The sequence below is a fragment of the Mesoplodon bidens genome, assembly GCF_964165515.1.
Source record: "Mesoplodon bidens genome assembly, chromosome: 5".
Classification (NCBI taxonomy): Eukaryota; Metazoa; Chordata; class Mammalia; order Artiodactyla; family Ziphiidae; genus Mesoplodon; species Mesoplodon bidens.
In genome coordinates this window covers 95,018,188-95,035,809 of record NC_138161.1, presented here as the reverse complement: position 1 = coordinate 95,035,809, position 17,622 = coordinate 95,018,188, and positions in this window count along the sequence as shown.

The following is a 17,622-nucleotide window of genomic DNA, read 5'->3' as shown; positions in this document are numbered from 1 at the left end:
TGGTTGTCAGGAGCTCAAGGTAGGGGAAGGATTTGAGAACCAAGGTGTAACAGGCTAAGGAAACTCTGTCTTGATTGTGATAGTGGTTACATGAATTAATAGATGTGCTAAAATTCATAGAGTGAAACACCAAAAAAAAAAAAGAGGACTCAATTTAACTATCTGATGATTTTAGAACATGAGGGAAAAAAATTTGTACATAAAAATTGTAGAAGCTGACAAATCTGCTGTTATATCTCCAGTTTACAATGGTGCTTTTGATGTTGAACAGGAGAAAACAAAAACTTTGAACTTGTTCCATTTGAAAATCATACACGTTCCCAAGCCACTGGAGAAAAACAGGTTTTAGAAGCAAAAAAATCAAAAAGAAAAAGAAATCAAACTTGTAGAAGGAGTACAGTGAAACCAGATGCCACCTGCTGACCTCAGAGAGCAGCGTTAATCACTTCTGAAGAGGCTCAGAAGCCCAGAGCATCACCCAGGAGTCATAAATTGAGACTCTCCCAACCTGTTCACTGGGGATCAAGGTAAACTGTGGTATCACCAGAGCCTGAAGAGAAAGATCTTGAAATGGAGCCCACAGGAATGTTCAAAGATCCTGCAACTCCCTTGTGGTTAAAAGACTCTAGTGAGAGAAAGCCCATGACTTTCCCTGCTCAGAACAGTGCCAGCCTCCCCCATGCAGGATTTGGTATGCTGAAAGGAGAGAGTGTTGACACTAAATAATTGTAAGGGAAAGAATAAAGCAAGTGTTGAAAATGCAAGAAACTGACTAAGCTGTAACACACTGTGCTCTGTAAGCAGCCCTAATCCGGAAAGAACTGATTAGGCCCAGCCTAGTATAGTGATGCTTCTGAAAAAGTCATAGGCAGGGCTGGAGGAAGTGAGAGCTCGTCAACTCGGGGACCCACCTCTGCCTCTTGAAGTCCGTAGCTCGAGTTGAACCCCATCTTACTAACACTTGGAGGCCGGGCTGCCTCCGTGAAGGGATAGGTCACATAACACTCAGGACCCGTGACTATGAGTTTAACATGAGGCAGGAAGAGATTTGTGTCCCTATGATGTCTGTGAGACCATATATTTGGTTAAGTCAGCAAAATACGCAAATGATATAGAGAAAAAAAGTCAGACTGAAGTGTGCTGACTTTTTTCTGGTGAGCTTTCTTAGGTGGTGTGGAGCAGGGGAAAATCCCCAGGACTTGTTCTAAGCCCCAGTGTTGTTCCAACTTGACATGTGGCCTGAAGCAATTGCCCATTGTATTCCAATTTAGAACTCACCTAATCCCATATCTCATACCTAGAAACTGAGGCTGGGAAAGATGAAATGACTTGCCTTAATAGCATGGTGATTAGTGCCCAATCTGGCTTTAACACTGATCTTCTGACTTCAGAGTCAGGGAACAGATAGAAAATGTTCCTAATCTTATAGGCCTATCTAACTTCTGTGGGAAAAGTTTGCTTCCTTGAGGGGAAAATTAGGTAGGTTAGATAGATGGATGGATAGGTAGATGATAGGTAGATACATAGGTAGATAGGCAGGCAGATAAAATCTCATGTACTGGTAAGGTTATTTTTCTTTTACCTTAACATAAGAAAATGCAATAAAACAACACCTACAAGCAAGAGAGGAAATGATAAGAAAACATCCCTTCTCAGGCACAAAGTGATAAGACACTATTATATCCCACATACATGAGTCGTAATTGTCCGGGGGTTGTTCTGATCTAGCACTTCCAGAGAAGAGTCGGAGAGTGGCTTTCATAGAGGGGCTCAGAATAGAGACTGCTGTTAGAAAGGCAGAAGGTTAGAAACAATAAAGGTTCTCCTGAAGGAAAAAGGGATAAGGTAAACTTATTTAAAAAAGGGATGGGACATGTCCATTTATTGGTGATAAAGAAAATATGATGGTGTTGAAGTGGAACAAGTAAAGTCTCTAGAAGAGGGAGAGTTGGGGGAATGACACTTTCACTTTTGATTCTCAGGAGTCACCAAAGATCAAGTTGCCTCTTTTGTAACCAAAGATGTCGGAACCAACAAAACTTCTGACTCTCCTTTCCATTCCCGAGTAAGTTCCCATCATTAACCTCCTTTGTCCCCAGAGTGTCCTGTGGCTTTCTTATTAATCTTGGTACCCCTTAGTGTAGTAGAGTGCCTGACATACAGGAGGTACTTGATAAATTCTTGCTGAGTAAGTTGATAATGCCGACTTTGTAAGCCCTAAAGAGACACATAAGTCTGAGGGATTACTGTATGTGTTGAGAGGATGCTTCCCTGAAGCTATCTTATCTCCCAGGCGTAGAAGCCGGTTATCATGCCCAGTGTGAGCAGACTGGAATTGTAACCTCAATTGTCCAATTCTGTCTGGGGGAGTTAGTTGAAGCAAACCCACGGAGGTGTGAACCCTGTAGGCTGGCACTTGGGTAGGGTCCCTATACTGAGGTTCTACTAGGCACCATCATTATCTGGAGGGCCCAGGAGTAAACTTTCAGCAAATCATAGCCTAGGAAGGAAACCAAGGTCAATTTGAGAGAAATGTGATGAAGCGAAGGACTCAAGGTATGAGTGAGAAGGCCTGGGCAGGATCTGAGGAGGTTAGAAACATGTGGGAAGGGTAGTGCAAGATTGGAGGAAGGTAAATGGCTCTTGAGCGGTAGTGCAGGAAGCCATGCCCTGGGAGCAGGTACCCAGTCTAAAAGTCCGGGTCAAACTAGATGCAAAGATAAAAAGCACAATAGAAACACATTAGTTTTCTTCCATTCAGTTTTCCATTTGTATCTAGAAACTGATGTAAATGGATGTTTATCTTGATGTTTACACAAGCATGTGTGTGTGTGTGTGTGTGTGTGTGTGTTAGATTAGACATGTTGGAACTTGAACAGCTCATCTTTTTTCTTAAGTTGCTAAAATTTTCCCAAACAAAAACATCAACATGAGCCTGACAAGCTAATCATTTAACTTACAAAAATGTAATGTTTTATGTTTCTAAAAGTAATGCCACCTGAAAAAGACTAACTCTACTACTATCTGTGATTATGAACTCCATTTTTTATGTGAGCCAGTCCTGCAGGGAAAGGGTGTGTGCCTGGGAGCAAGCTCTTCAATCTCTGTCTTGGGGTCAAATACAACCTGGTCCAGAGAGATCTGAACCACCTGTAGTAACTCATATGCAAGTGTAGGGAAAACCTCTCATCTCTGAGATGCTCCCAAGTGCTGTGGTATTAAGAAATGCAAGTTCTAATTCTGGTTCTGCCTCTTACCTGTTCTGTGACCACCAGTGAATCACCTCTCTAAGTTTTCTCACCAATAAAATGGGGAGAATAATAGTATTTACCACGTAAGATTGTTGTAAAGGAGATAAATGAGATAGCATGTGAATGTTTAGCATGTCCCCCACATATAACAAGTGGTCCATAAGTATTTGATACTGTTGTTATGTTGCACATTATCTAATCATTCAGCAATGTCAGAAATATCAAATGTAGAAGAGATGCCAAGATCACTGCTGATGTACATGAGCGAAAGCTGCAGAATGCTCTATTCTGTCCTTTGGGAATGAGCAGTCCATGGTTAATTTGGAAGAACCATTGGGAGTTGGTTGAACTGTAAACTTTGGGAAGAGGGATGTGTGTATTCAGTTGGGAACAACAGGCAGTAAGAACAGATACTTCACAGGGAGGGGAGCACTACAGAGAACGGTTATACAGCACGGGAGAAGGGCAGGTAATTCCAGCATCTCTTCCAAACCTCAATCAGGGCCACGGGACCACGGCCAACCTCTGTCTTGCTTCCTGCAAAATCAGCTCCTGTTCATGCAGGGTCCTGGTAAGTTCTGTTTAGTTGTCATCTGACCATGCAAGGGAAGTTTACTAAGCCCTTTATTATATCATGTGGTTAGAATTAGAGGTGGGTAGGAAACCAAACTCCATTAAATACACACAGCATCTAAAGAATGCCAAGTTTGTAGAGTGTTTAATAATCTCTAAATGAATAAAAGCTGGTTCCTTACTGGATGTGGCAATAAATCCAACCACAGGAGCATGGTGTGGTTTTCTGAATAAACTAGATTTGTAGTAGGACTCAGAAAACAGAAAGACAGCTCAGTGATGCAGGCCCTAACTTGTCCTTCCTTGAAATAAATAGTGAATCCTCGCTGAAAATCAAGTTGGCTCAAAGACACAGGCAGACATACATCAAAACACTGAGAAGGTGGACTTCAGAGGAATGGCCCACACAAAACTTCCCTTTGAGTCCATAGAAGGAACCTTTCACTATTTGCCTAAAAAACCACCAACTTTCTGAAACGAACAAACAGAAGTGTACCCCTGCACTTTCATCTCTTTTCTACCCAAACAAACTGAGTATTCAGGAGTTAAATTCTCTTCTGTGGCTCTTGCGATCCCCCTAGAATAGAGCTCTAAAAGGAGACAGGCAGCTGTTTCAGAAACACATGAGGCAATAATCAGCCAACATTGCTTACCAAAGCACAAAGCTCTTGGGAACACAAGTCGTTATTCACATCAGCCCCAAACTCTCTCTTTTTTAAATTCTCAAACAGAAAAAGTAGACTGGAACCTTCAAAATCTCTCTGTAATTTACATCCAAAAAAAAAAAGTGGTCAAATACTTTTTATCTTCAGTGTTATAGAAATGCCACGGCAGGCATACAGAATTTCAGAATCAGGGATGAAGAGATTCAGAAAGCAGCAGATGCGTTATTTCTAGACAGAAGACTCTGGTTCAGCTGTGATTTCCATGGCCAATCTCTCCTCGATCTCTCAAAAAGAGAGGGGCCTGCTTCTAGTGCAAAAGCTTTGCCACATGCTGACAAACATTAGACATTAGTAAAATGGATCTTATCTGGTCACTGCTTCTTAAAAGTGTCCACTGGAGCAATACTGCCCACCTGCAGATTAACAAGTGCGAACTCTTTCATCTGACCCCAAAGACCCTTCTCGATATCATTGCAACCTACCTTTCCAAACTTGGTTCACTCATTTCTGCCCACTGGTCCTCCTTCACAACCACATCGTGTTTTCTCCCGTGTCTGCATCCTTACACATGTTCTTATTTCTGTCCCAAGTGGCCTCCCCTGTCTTCACCTGGAAAATTCCCACTGGTCCTCCAAGACCTAGTTCAAAGTCACTTCCTCTCTGAGGCCTTCCCTGGTTATCTCAGAAAGAGATAGCTACCCCCTTTACTGCCCCCACTACCCTGTGAGCACGAGGGTCAAGTCTAGAGTCTAGGGGAGCACCTATCATATACCTGTTTGAGGTTGTACCTCCTCAGTGAGCCCCTCCAGGCAAGGACTGTAGCTTATGTCCAGCATCGGACCAAATACTCAAATCCCAGCAGGTCTGAAGTAATATTTGCTGAATAAATATTGAAAATAAAATATAAGATAGGTCTAGAAGCAGTGAAGAAGACAGGTCATATCTGGTATTTTCAACTGTGTGTGTGTGTGTGTGTGTGTGTGTGTGTGTGTTACTGAAGGAATATACATGTAATTTAATCATAATCAGGAATCTTTTTCTTGAAAAATTAATACCAACTTTTTCTGGTTAATAGTTATTTTTTGAAGGATTCCATTTCTCATGGACATTAGAAAAATGTGTGGAGACCTTGAGAGTTTAACCGAATAATTATTAGATTTTCATAGGTAAGGGGAATTTCTATTTTCCTTAAGAAAAAAATAGCAGATTCTAATAAGACAATATAAACAGATACCTTTTCCACAAGGTTAGTGATTAGAGATTTGTACCTTCTGGGGGCTCTATTACTTGGGAACTTCTATGTGGGTTTGCCCCACAGGGCTGAAATTTTTATAATGGTGGTCATTCTCAGACCACATTGTGAGAGGAGGTCATCAGAGGCCATGACTGCTGGTTGACCACGAGCTGGACAATTACAGACTCCTCACCACCTCCCCTGTCCTTGAAATATATGTTCCTCCCACTGTTCCCAGAGCCGGAGCCCTTTCAAGAATGCAGCCTTGAGATGGTAATGTGTTGTTGAGACCATCTGGATGGTATAGGTAACTGAACCCAGTTAAGTCCTTTACATAAACTTTTAAGATTCTGGTGGCAGTGGGGGAGATCTATGTATCTTGAGGCCGCACAAGAAAAGCCTTGTATGGAAGTTCTCTTGCTTATTAAAACTGCCACCTACCAATCTGGAGTGATCTACCTTTTTCTTTGTTCTCTTCTTGTCTTCTGTGTACGATGCCAGTTTGTGAACCAACACACATCAAAGGGGCTCTTTCCATTAAATTGTACCAAGGGCGCCCACCTAAAGACAGCTTTGCATTGAAAGTGGTCTCAGAGCGTGGCTCCTCAGGTGGCATTGTAGAGCACTGCTGAGAGCCTTGGGGAAAGTCATTCTATGTGGCAGAGATCATGTGGATGAGGGTGCTGGAGAGTAGGGCGGGTAGGAGGCAGGGTGAGGAATGGGAGGGTGGTACAGCAGAAGTCTAGTCCAAAGTATGTTTCCTCCAACTGGATGTAGAACTTTGAGCAAGACAATTCCTGTCTGCATTTTGGTTTCTAGATTTGTTGGACCAGATCTCTAAAGCCCTTCTGAAGTTGCCTACTCTTAGAGCAAAAGTAGTTCTTAGGGATCACTTTAAAGATCTGGTTCAACTTTTCTTCATTTTCAGCTACAATGTTATTTTTCCTATTTTGTGTGCCCATTAAACATTCATGTGGACCGGCTTTATAGAGCTGATTTTGTCTTGTAATTTTATAATTAACAGTGATTTGACCAGAAATTTCCCAGGGATGAGGTGCAGTTTCTCTAAATATTTGCCCATATGCAAGGTGAAAAAATAAAAATACGAATATAAACTTATTAACTACAAGACGAAGAGGCTCTAATATTTACAAAATAATCATTATGCGCCAATCACTATATGCTTTGTCTGAAACAGCATAATCATGTCAAAGCTACGATTTTACCCTGATTTTACAGCGAGGAGACTGAGCATTGTCTTAAGATCAGTTAGCTGAGTTCATACTTAAACAACCTCTTCCCGCCTTTTCCAACAGAATATATGTATATATGGCAAAAGGAACACCAAAGACAAAAAGTATCAAAAATAGAGTTCTTGCGTCCAATCCCTTTTAGTCTATAGCTTCTTTACCTTTCTGCTTGGTTTTAGTTTCAAAAGATGATGATTTTTATCACTTGCTATTCCCATTTCATTGATGTGTTATGAGGTTCATAGAATAAAATATAAAATCTTTTTGAATAATCTAAACACTACTTAAAATCCCAGGTTATATAAAAAGGAAGTTTTCACAGTAGTTGAGATAGAAGTCTCTGAGGTCCACCTGAATCCTGGCTCTGATATTTATCGTGTGTGTGACCTTGGGAAAGTTACTTAACCTCTCTGTGCTTTAGGTTCCCCATCTATGAAATGGAGATAATAAAAGCAGCTATCGCTTATGGGATTCTTAAGAAAGTTACATCCATGTAAAACAGTATTTCAGTGCCTCACATATAGGATGCATGTATAAATGCCAGCTGTCATTAGCAGTATTTTCTCACTAGGTTGAAGTGCCATGAGAGCAAAGTCCTTGTATGCCTTGTTCATCATAGTGTCTTCAGCACCCGGGCCAGTGGCTGACACTGGGGAAGGGAAACACTTAATAAATAGCTGTTGAATCCACATAACACTCACATGCATTCACATCACTGCAGCCTTCTTCTACTGGACTGTACACACTATTAATTGAGTAATATTCAGAGTCTCTTGGGATAGGTTTCCAAAATAACAGGTGAATTTTTAATCAATCCCAAGTTTCACCCAACATCTATAGATTACAGCATCTAGGCGGTTAGGTCCCCTAATTCTGTTAATCTTGTTATTTCTGATTGGGGAAAAATGACACGGAGCTAGCAGATAGATACACTATTAATCTGGTTTGAATAAGGACGCTAAGGTAGGGACATCCTAAAACTTAGGAGGCACAATAGAAGCATTACACTCACAGCATCAAGGTAGAAAACACAGCCTATTTGAATAGTCCCTAGTCACAATGACATCAGCAGGCATCTTGTCTGATGGAGAGAGGATGGAACTGAGGGAACCAACATTTGATGCGTGTGGCCATAGATCAGATAGCTGATTTTAGTTAATCTCTATAACAACATTAAATTTTACAACTTCCCACTTACCAGATGTGGAATCAGAAGTTCAGAGAAATTAAATAATTTGCCCAAGGAAACATAACATGATTTGAAAGGAGGTCATCTTATTTCAAAACTAGTGCTTTCTCCATTAAACCCAAGCCTGGCATGTAGAAAATTCTCAGTAAATGGCAAGTATTAAAGAAAATATTATTTTAACTCTATTTCTTCTGACTGGCCAGAGATGATAGTAGAAGTGATGCTTGGCCTATTCTTAATTTTAAGTGGAACATCCAGCCTTTTCTGAGGACTCAGTTTTCTCTGGCTCTTTGGGGTGGAAATGGGCTCCCTGGAGGAAGGGGCTTTACTGGCTGAGAGATTCCTTGAAGCCTAAGTGAAGCTAATCTTGAAGCTGGTTCTTATTCTGTGGCCTTCCAACAACTTGCAGAAGGAGCCCATGGAATGCCTGATGGAATGCTCATATCTTGCCCAACCGCCACTGCCAGTTTACCAAAATAGAATCTTCACAAGTTAGGCCTGGAGGTCTGCATTTAAAAGATGATGAATATTAAAGTTTTATGAGCAAAATCTATGACTTTGGGGGACACTGTACCTAGTGGACCGCAGGGACAGGCTTTGCAAACTGTGAATCTGGAGAGGCTGCTAGAGTGGGGAACCTCCTCTGGGCTTCTCCGAATGAGGACAAGGTCTTCCTGGGCCCATGTACCAGGGTTCCTTCTTCTGTGAGGAATAGTGAAGTCTGGGCTCTTGCTTTGTAGAGGATAGCAGCGAATCTGTTTTGAGAGGAGAGGCAGGGACAGGCCAAGAGGAAGACTGCCTGGGACTTAACAAAGGGCTTGGCTATGATAGAAGTTTGGGGAGCTCAGGATTACTTACGTTCTCTCTGTGCAAGATAAGAGAATAAAAATAATTACTGTAGACTAAATGCCAGGCATGATGTTAAAAGTTTTGCTTGTATTATGGTATTTAATCTTCACAATTAAAATATATACAAATATTCTCCATTCACATAGAGGCATAATAGCCTGGTGGTGAAGTGTCTGTGCTCTGGAAGACATGGGTTTGAATCCTGACTCACTAATTGATTGGCAAATGCCATTTCCTCACTTCTCAGAGACTCAGTTTTCTGTTCTGTAAGAAGGGATTAGTCATTATATCTACTTCACGTGGTTATTGTGAGTACTGAATGCAATGAAAACTTAATAAGCTAATGATGTCATATAATTAACATTATTCTTGATATATAGTGCTCAGTTAATATCCCCCTGATGGCAGTCTCTGTGAGGGCAAGACCCAAGTCCATTTAGTTCATCGCTGGGTCCGCAGCTCCTTGTGCATAGTAAGTACTCAACAAAGATCAAATATGCGTTGAATAAATAAATGAGTGTGCAATGGATGTAACAGAGGAAGAAGCTGAAGGCCAGGTCCTCACCAGAGACATAGGAGGCTGAATTATAATATCTAAAATGAGGTCTAAATATTAAAATGAAATAAGCAAGATCCTCAGAAAAGACTGAAAACTTTCAAACTTTGCTCCCTACCCCATTTAATACCAGGAAGAATTTGAATGTTTTGAATACCTTTCATATGCAAAATGGCTTTTCTTTGTTGCCTTAATCTCAAGCTGTTGTGAGCGCAGACACACACACTCACACACACACACACACACACACACCTAATTGAGTTAGGAACCCTGTGAAAAGCAAGCTTGTCTCCTGGCCTTGGGCCCAGTTATAACCCTTTATATAAACAAGGGAGAAACACAGGGGTTGCTTTGCTCTAGTTGACATGCAAATCTAAAATTTAGGTTATTGAGGTTTGCAGTGAGGAACCCGAGAATTGTGTCCATCTGATAAGGTTCTGTCCAAAGTCCCTGACTGTGCTCTGTCTCCTTCCCCAGTCTGGATGTGAGTGGCTAAGGGACTGTGATGGGGAAAGGAAGAAATGAGAAGTTCAGAAGTGATTGCAGTTTGGAATCTGGGGCTCTGTGAAAGCCTAGCTCTGTGAATGAGGTGGAGCTGGGGCCCTGCTTTATTTCTATGGCCTGAAAGTGTCATCGAGTTCACATAATTCATGCCAATGGTATTTTTCGTTTAACTATATTACTTCAGGTGCCTGGGGGTACCTGCCAGGGCTGGGAAGCTGAACAGGCAAGGCATAGACAGGGGCCCTGGTGACTGGTTTGGGCTGAATTGGGTTGCATGGCTTTGGGCAGGCTTTAGGCATCAGAAAAGGTAACCGTGCATTTCCAGGTCGTAGGCTGGGACTTAAGCACATGGCAGAAATTGCTTTTTATCTTCAGCTCCTCTAAAACTCTTTGGAACTCAACTATGAATTCCAGACAGGGATCTTATCCATATAATCTTACTTACCTTATCTGTAAAAATAGTGGAAATGTTTTCTCCCAGAATTGTAGTGAAGATGAAATAAAATCTACACGTATTGCTTAAAGGAGCAGTACAAATAAAATCCTGAGGAGACTGGTAAACAAGTACCAGAACTGCTTAGACTGGTGTGTTAATGTGTTAATTAAAAAAAAAAAATTCTCAACTTCTACTAAAATACAGTTCTTACTTGGTAATTATGTTGTTTCATTTGATGTTAATGAACTTAACTGAATGAACAAAATTCTACTATTTGAAAATATTCTGTAATTTTTTTTTTTTACTACTTCAGAAGTGCCCTTCCTGATATTTAATTGAGTTAGGGGGTCTTACTGTATAAAAAACTGAGTTTCTAAAAAAACCACATTGTGTTAACCTGTCTTTTGCTGTTGATTGAGCACTGACAGTGACAGCTGCTAGCGACACATCTCAGAAAAACGGTTTAAAATCAAATGCCCTCTTCTATGGTTCTGTTTCAGTACTTTGTGTATCACAGCCTATGGCTGGAAGTTTAATTCAAGACATCCTCATAACTGAAGCCCAGTTGATTTAACTAAGGTGCCTGGAAAGCAGGAAGTGTGTTGTCTAACAACTGGAAACATTTGAAAATATCCAGTACATCTTCCGTTTAGTGTTCCGCAGCCCTCCTGATTTTCCAATACACATAGCAGATGTTAAGCCTCCTGTTTAAATTTTAAAGGCACGAAACTGAGTAGTGAAAAGCGGAGACAGCGCTTTCATTTGCAAACTAACAAATTGGCTTCAGCTCCAAATCTTTGGGAATTTTCAGAGACTCATTTCCTCCCTATTGATTTCCCCTTCCTCCTCCCTCAGATAGAGCTAGTACACTGCTATTTTTTCCTCCTGTAACCTATGAGAGGAGTTAAGTTTCTCATAAATCAGGAACGCTTGCTGAGAATGTTGATAAAGAAGGCAAGGATAGAGAAAGACTTAAGCAGATCATTCATTCATTCACTTATTCATTCACTTGTTCTTTCATTCATCTGTTGGTGAATTAACAATAAATGCAGTATTGTTTAGTAATCAAAAGCCAGAAATCAGACACATTTGAGTTCAGATCCCTACCTTATTCTGAATGACCTCATTTGAAATTATTTAATTATTTCAATTTAATTATTTCAATTGAAATTATTATTTCAATTTCCTCCTCATAAAAGGGAATAATGATAGGATCTGTCTTGTAGTTTGTGTGTGTTTGAGAGTTAAATGAAATAAAGTAGGTAGAGGGATCAACATAGTTCAAGGTACAGAGGGAGCTCTCAGTAAGTTGTGGGTGATACTGTTGCTACTGTTATTTTTGTTGGTAAATGCCCACTTTGTGTCCACACTGTGATACAGAGGTTTCTGTGACTTAATGGAAAAGAGTATAGGCTCTGGAGTTGGACTACCTGTTCAAAGGAGTTGCCTAACCTGTGAGTGCCTCCATTTTCTCAGGTGTAAAATGAGGCTAACAATAGCATTTTACCCCATGGGTGTTGTGAGAATTAAATGAGAGAATATTTGTAAAGCCTATAGCCCACTGTGAGGCATGTAGGGTTAGTGCTCCACAAAAGTTGGCTACCATCATTATTATGATTATGCATCATTGCCAGTGGATTTACAAAGATGAGTACATCATGGTCCCTGGTCTTGAGTAGTCTCATGGGGGTACAGGCATTCACTGGAGCACACTTAAAAGTAGTTACCTAGAAGGGGACTAGTATGATAACAGAGGTATAAACAGAAGTCTGTGGAAGCCCCAGTAAGGGTGTTACTCTCCTAAGGCAGCCATTAGAACTATGGATTTTACACTTGGCTACACATTAGAATCACCTTTAAAAATGACTGATGTCTGGGTTCCCCTCCCAGAGTTTCTGCCAATTGGTATGGGGCATATAATCTGGGCACCAGGATTTTCTAAAGCTCTTGGATGATTTTAATGTGCAGCCAAGTGTTGATACTGGTCATATTTACTGCAGAATTGGCACAGGTATCTGGGAAAAGCCATGAGGTTCTTATCCTTGTTGTCTCTACCCTGCCATGAGCATTTCAGAGTAGCAACTGCAATAGTAGCAATTCCTTTGATTTTCCAGGTAGTAGTACTAGCAGTAATAGTAATAATGACAGTAACTGCTATCATTTACTTGGAACTTACTATGGCCAGGCACTGTGCCAAAGTGCTTCTAATTTATCATCTCATTTACTCATCCCAACAACACTCAACTCAGCCTTAAGTTGTCACTTCATACCAGAGACCCTGAAACTGGACCCTGGAGACTAGGACTACTTGCCACTCACCTTCTCCCTCAGGCTTTTCTCTTTGTATCTCCACTTGCAAGTAGAAAAAAACTAGGTATGCTCACTCTGTGGTACTCCAGTGACTGTTAACTTTGAGGCCTCTTTGGTGGAGAGGAGCCTGGAGTCTCCCTGGGGACATAGCAGCATTGGTGTGGACTGCAGTATGGACATGCAGAGGACTGGGGGTTGTGGAGGTGAGGAAATCAAGTTAACTATTGAGCTGGGTACAGTTTGGGGTTACAGAGAGATCTGTCCTTGTTCATCAAAGGAAGACGTTTGGACCTGGCATAGGGACCACAAGTCAGAAAAAAACAACTTCCTTCTTTTTGGAAGTCCACTAGGGCACAGTAGTGCTCTTCTGGATTGGGAGTAGAAGGCTGTGAGTATAGAAAGACAAGGGAGAGGAGACCAGACCGTGAGTCTAGTCAGTTTTCATCTGCACCCATTTGGAAATAGCATAGACCTTCTAAATGTGGCTGTTTCTGAGCACTCAGAAAAACAGGTTGGTGAGGGCTGCTAATGCCATCTTATCATACGAAGGGCAGCATGCAATCACAGAAAGAACAACAGCTGTTGTTTGCAGAGGTCCCACTCTGTGCCAGGCACTTTGCATACATTATTTCACTTAATTACCAAAAAATCCTGTGAGCTTGGAATGATCATGATCTTGCTACAGATAAAAAGCATTGAATCTCCAATACTGTAAGTATTTTGCTGAAGATCAAGAAGCTGGTGATTGGAGAACTAGGCAAATGCTTTCTGTCTGTGGCTGCTGCTGACACCAAAGGCAGGGAGGGGACATGAAACATGGGTGTTAACCAGTGTGTGTCTTAGATGTTCACATTCAACCTCTGACAACTGATTGAGCCATCTGACAAGCCAAGATTTCCCCCTCCCTACTAAACACTTCAAGGTGTCTCCTGTGGTCTGACATGTGGGTAGTGGAAGCAGGGGCTTGGTAGAGCAAAGGCCAAAGTATGTTTTTCATGTTTGTACTTCTCCCCCTCTGTTTCTGTGTCTATTTTTCCTTGTAAACTCTTTTTGGAAGAGGGGGATGGGGTTCTTTTCCTCTTAATATTGCTTCCAGGGTACTTGGCATTCTATCAATATTTCCAGGAAGAGGAGATGGCTTTGCCTCTGATTTTGGTGTTTCTTTTAACTGTAATTATTTCAGGTATGCTAAGTCTAAATAGTAGTTCAGAGGGCATAGGAATAAAATAATAAGAATTAAAAAGTTATGTTAGCAAAAAAATTATTATAAACAATTATAAAAAGCATTCTTTTTTGGTTTTTCCCCATTATAACCCTTCTGGGGGGTGTGTATCTGGAGCTTACTTTCAGAACTTCTTTTTTGTGTGATTAAACTCTAATTTGAACATTTCTGGAGTTGTAAGTTTCATAAAAATAAAATCTCTCTAATTTATATTACTTGAAAGTAGACAATGCTATATAACCAGAATTCACCATACCTGATATGGGCTCTTGGCTAGGCCAGGCCTAGCCTGTGGGATGGCTTGAGAGGTGAGTCTGGCTTGATTATTGATGGGTCTCTGCCAATGGCTGGATAATCTCTCCCACCTCAAAGAAGCTGCTGCACAGTGACAGCATGGTTGTCACAGGGCTGAGACTCAGAAGTGACTACCTAGGAATGTGTCCAAGGAACCATCTCTACATGGATACTGCTGGGGGAAGGGCCAGGGACTCAGGGCAGGTCTCTGCTCAAGAGTTGGGTAGCTACCAGAGGGGCTGTATAGGGATGTGGTCTGTGTATGGGTTCCCCAGATATGATTGGATTAGGACCTCAACTTAAGGGCTGGGGTTGGAAGCATAGATCTCTCCTGAGACCTGGGGCTATGGATTTATGGGAAAGGGCCCAGCTTTTTAGCTTAGAGAATGCTGGAGAGGAAGTCAAAGGAGAGTTTGTGCCAACTTGGATTTGAGTTTGAAGAGGGGGGAAGGGTGGTGCTGGTAGGTGCCCAGAGAGGTGAGAATAGAAATGGAAGAAGCTGGAGACTTGTGAAAATCTTGTTTCATAGAAGTCAGGAGCTGATGGTGGTTGGAAAATTTTGTGGCCACTCAGAAGTGCCATTTATTCCTGGCCTTCAATGAAAAGGTGTTGTGAATGGGTTGGGACTGAACATCATGCAAGAGAGGTGGACTTGAGTCTTGGTTCTCTCATGAACTGGTGTTGTGACCTTGAGAAAGCCAGTTAAACGTTTGAGTCTCACGTTCTTAAATTGTTGGAGAGGAGGAAAACTGATAGATTTCTTGTTCTCCCTCCCGACAAGTTATCTTTAAAAAAAGTTTTCACTTTTGTAAAGGGAAGATATTTATTTAGAGCAGCACTATCCAAGAGAATTTTTCTACAATGATGGAAGTGTTCTATAACCCTGCACTGACCGATACAGTAGACACTAGCCACATTTGGCTCAGATTTAGCAGTTGAACCATGGCTAGTGATACTAGGCTACAGAATCTAAGTGAAATAAAATTAATTCAATTACTTTAGCCTTAGGAGGCTAATGACCATTATATTGGACAGCTGTGGTCTAGATAGCTTTGAAACAGACTATGCTTCTCAGTTTGGAATGTGTGCAGGGGGTGATGCCAAAAATATTTTATAAATGGCATAAAACAGGGAAGAGACTCTTATTAGGTACCTTCTCTCCCTGGGGGCTGCCACTGTTTTGAACCATGAGAGAATATTTGTTTGAGAGTGTAATTTACATAGCAAATTAAACATAGGCCATGTCACTTTTTAGCATGGCACTTGAAACTGAATTGTTTTCCATGAAGGATGGAAATTTTACATAAAATTATCTAAATATAAAAGCACTTCATCAACGACTAAAGCTGTTTTTCAAATTCTAGCATTATAAATTGAGAGGACTCTCTTCTCCAGAGCATGATCTCCATTGGTCTATAAAGGAAAGCATTTCCTTTATTGCTTAGGAATACACCTTAGACCTACCTTCTGCATATTCTTTGGGCTTAGAACTATGGAAATTGTGTTGATTTGTTCCATCATTCAAACCACTCTATTCCTCACTTTAACATCTTATAATAAATGCTTGGAATTACTCATAGATTAATTTCTTTTGAATTATTCAGTATTTAAATAGTAAGAGCTTGGGTCTACAGCCACCAGTGGTCCACATGGAAGTTCCAAGATATATGCACTCATGTAAGCAGATACATGTTTATGTGAACAAGACCTATGGAGAATGTTTATACATTCACGTGATTCTCAAAGCTTTTATGACTCGCTTATTCTTTCCCACAATTTTGGCCCAATGTTAACTGAGTACCATTAGTTAAAGAATGACAGTTTTCTCCCCCTGTGATTAAAATCCTTGTATTCTTTGTACATTTCAACATGAATAATGGACTTGAACAGCTACTGTTTTTTTCAGGGCGTCTGATGGGGACTTTTGCGTCCCTACATGACCATTGGACTGAAATGACCATCTGGAAGCAAAAGGGGCATAAATAGAGAACGAAGTATCTCCCTGTCCTCCCTCTTTTACTTCTTTTTTTCCAACCACGTCTTTACTTTCCTAAAAGCTTTGGTAATAGTGGAATGGTGGAAAGCACATAGGCAAATCCCAACTCCCAAAACTTTACAGTTCTGTGGCCCTGTGCCCAACTCCACTGTCCTCTTGTGCAAAACGAGAACACATATATCTGTAGAGATAAGAAGGTAGGGTATTCAGTACCTAGCAAATAAGAGTCCCGTAATAAATGGTTAATTTATTGGCTAGATCACATTGTCTTTCTCTCTTTATTTATTATCTGATCCTCTATCTCTTTTTGTTTCCCTCATTTTTTCCTTCTTTCTTTTCTGTTAATTTGAATCATCCTTTTCACATTCCTCCTGGCAATCTTAAAACTTTAATGGGATAAGGCTATATGTATAAGTAACTAAATAATCTTCATTTCTTTCTTCTTTGACTACCTCTTTTCCTTTAGTCTACAAATTCCTGGTCATTCCTACCAATCTATATCTATAACTATCTCTCTCTCTCTCTCTCTCTCTCTCTATATATATATATATATATATATATATATGTATATTAAAACAGATAAAGTTGTGAATAAAACTGTGTAAGCAAGAATAAAAAAATTACTAAGCACACACTTTATATCAGGCACTGGGATTAGACACTTTCAGCAAGGAAGGAATGTGTACTTTGTGCACCCTAACTCCAGCTGCTTCCATGAACAGAGATTTGACAGTGATGGGCTCAGACTAGGTTCATATCCCTTGATAAACACTTTTCAGCACTGGTACTTATATAGAAGTGAATGCTATTAGAATTTAAAAGAAAATCATCAGACTAAATCTATTTTTGCTTTGAAAAAATCCACCTAGAATGTAAACAGCATTAATTAAGTGAGCTTAGATTGGCTGTCACAGAAAAATCCTGTAAGGAGAACCTTTGGCCCTAATAATATGGCTCAGTGGGGCTCAGTTTCTCACTCAACCAAGCAAACTCTCTATGGCTTTAAGACTTTGAGTATTTTAAAAACCTGAACAATTTCTTGGGTTTCTTCTTTTAAACACTACTCATCAAGAGGATGTTGTGGTTGAGAATGAGTTGGAAAAAGAAATGAGCTCTCATTTCTGTATCTGGAGTGCTATTAACTGGAAGTATCTTCTTATGGAAGTAGCTTCTTAGATCTCTTCCTCAATCTATCACATTAGGTATGGAAGACTATTTAGAATTCTTACATTCTGTAAGGAAACAGTCATGTGATGACACAGAAAAAAATTTCTTCACCTCTCTGGAACTGTT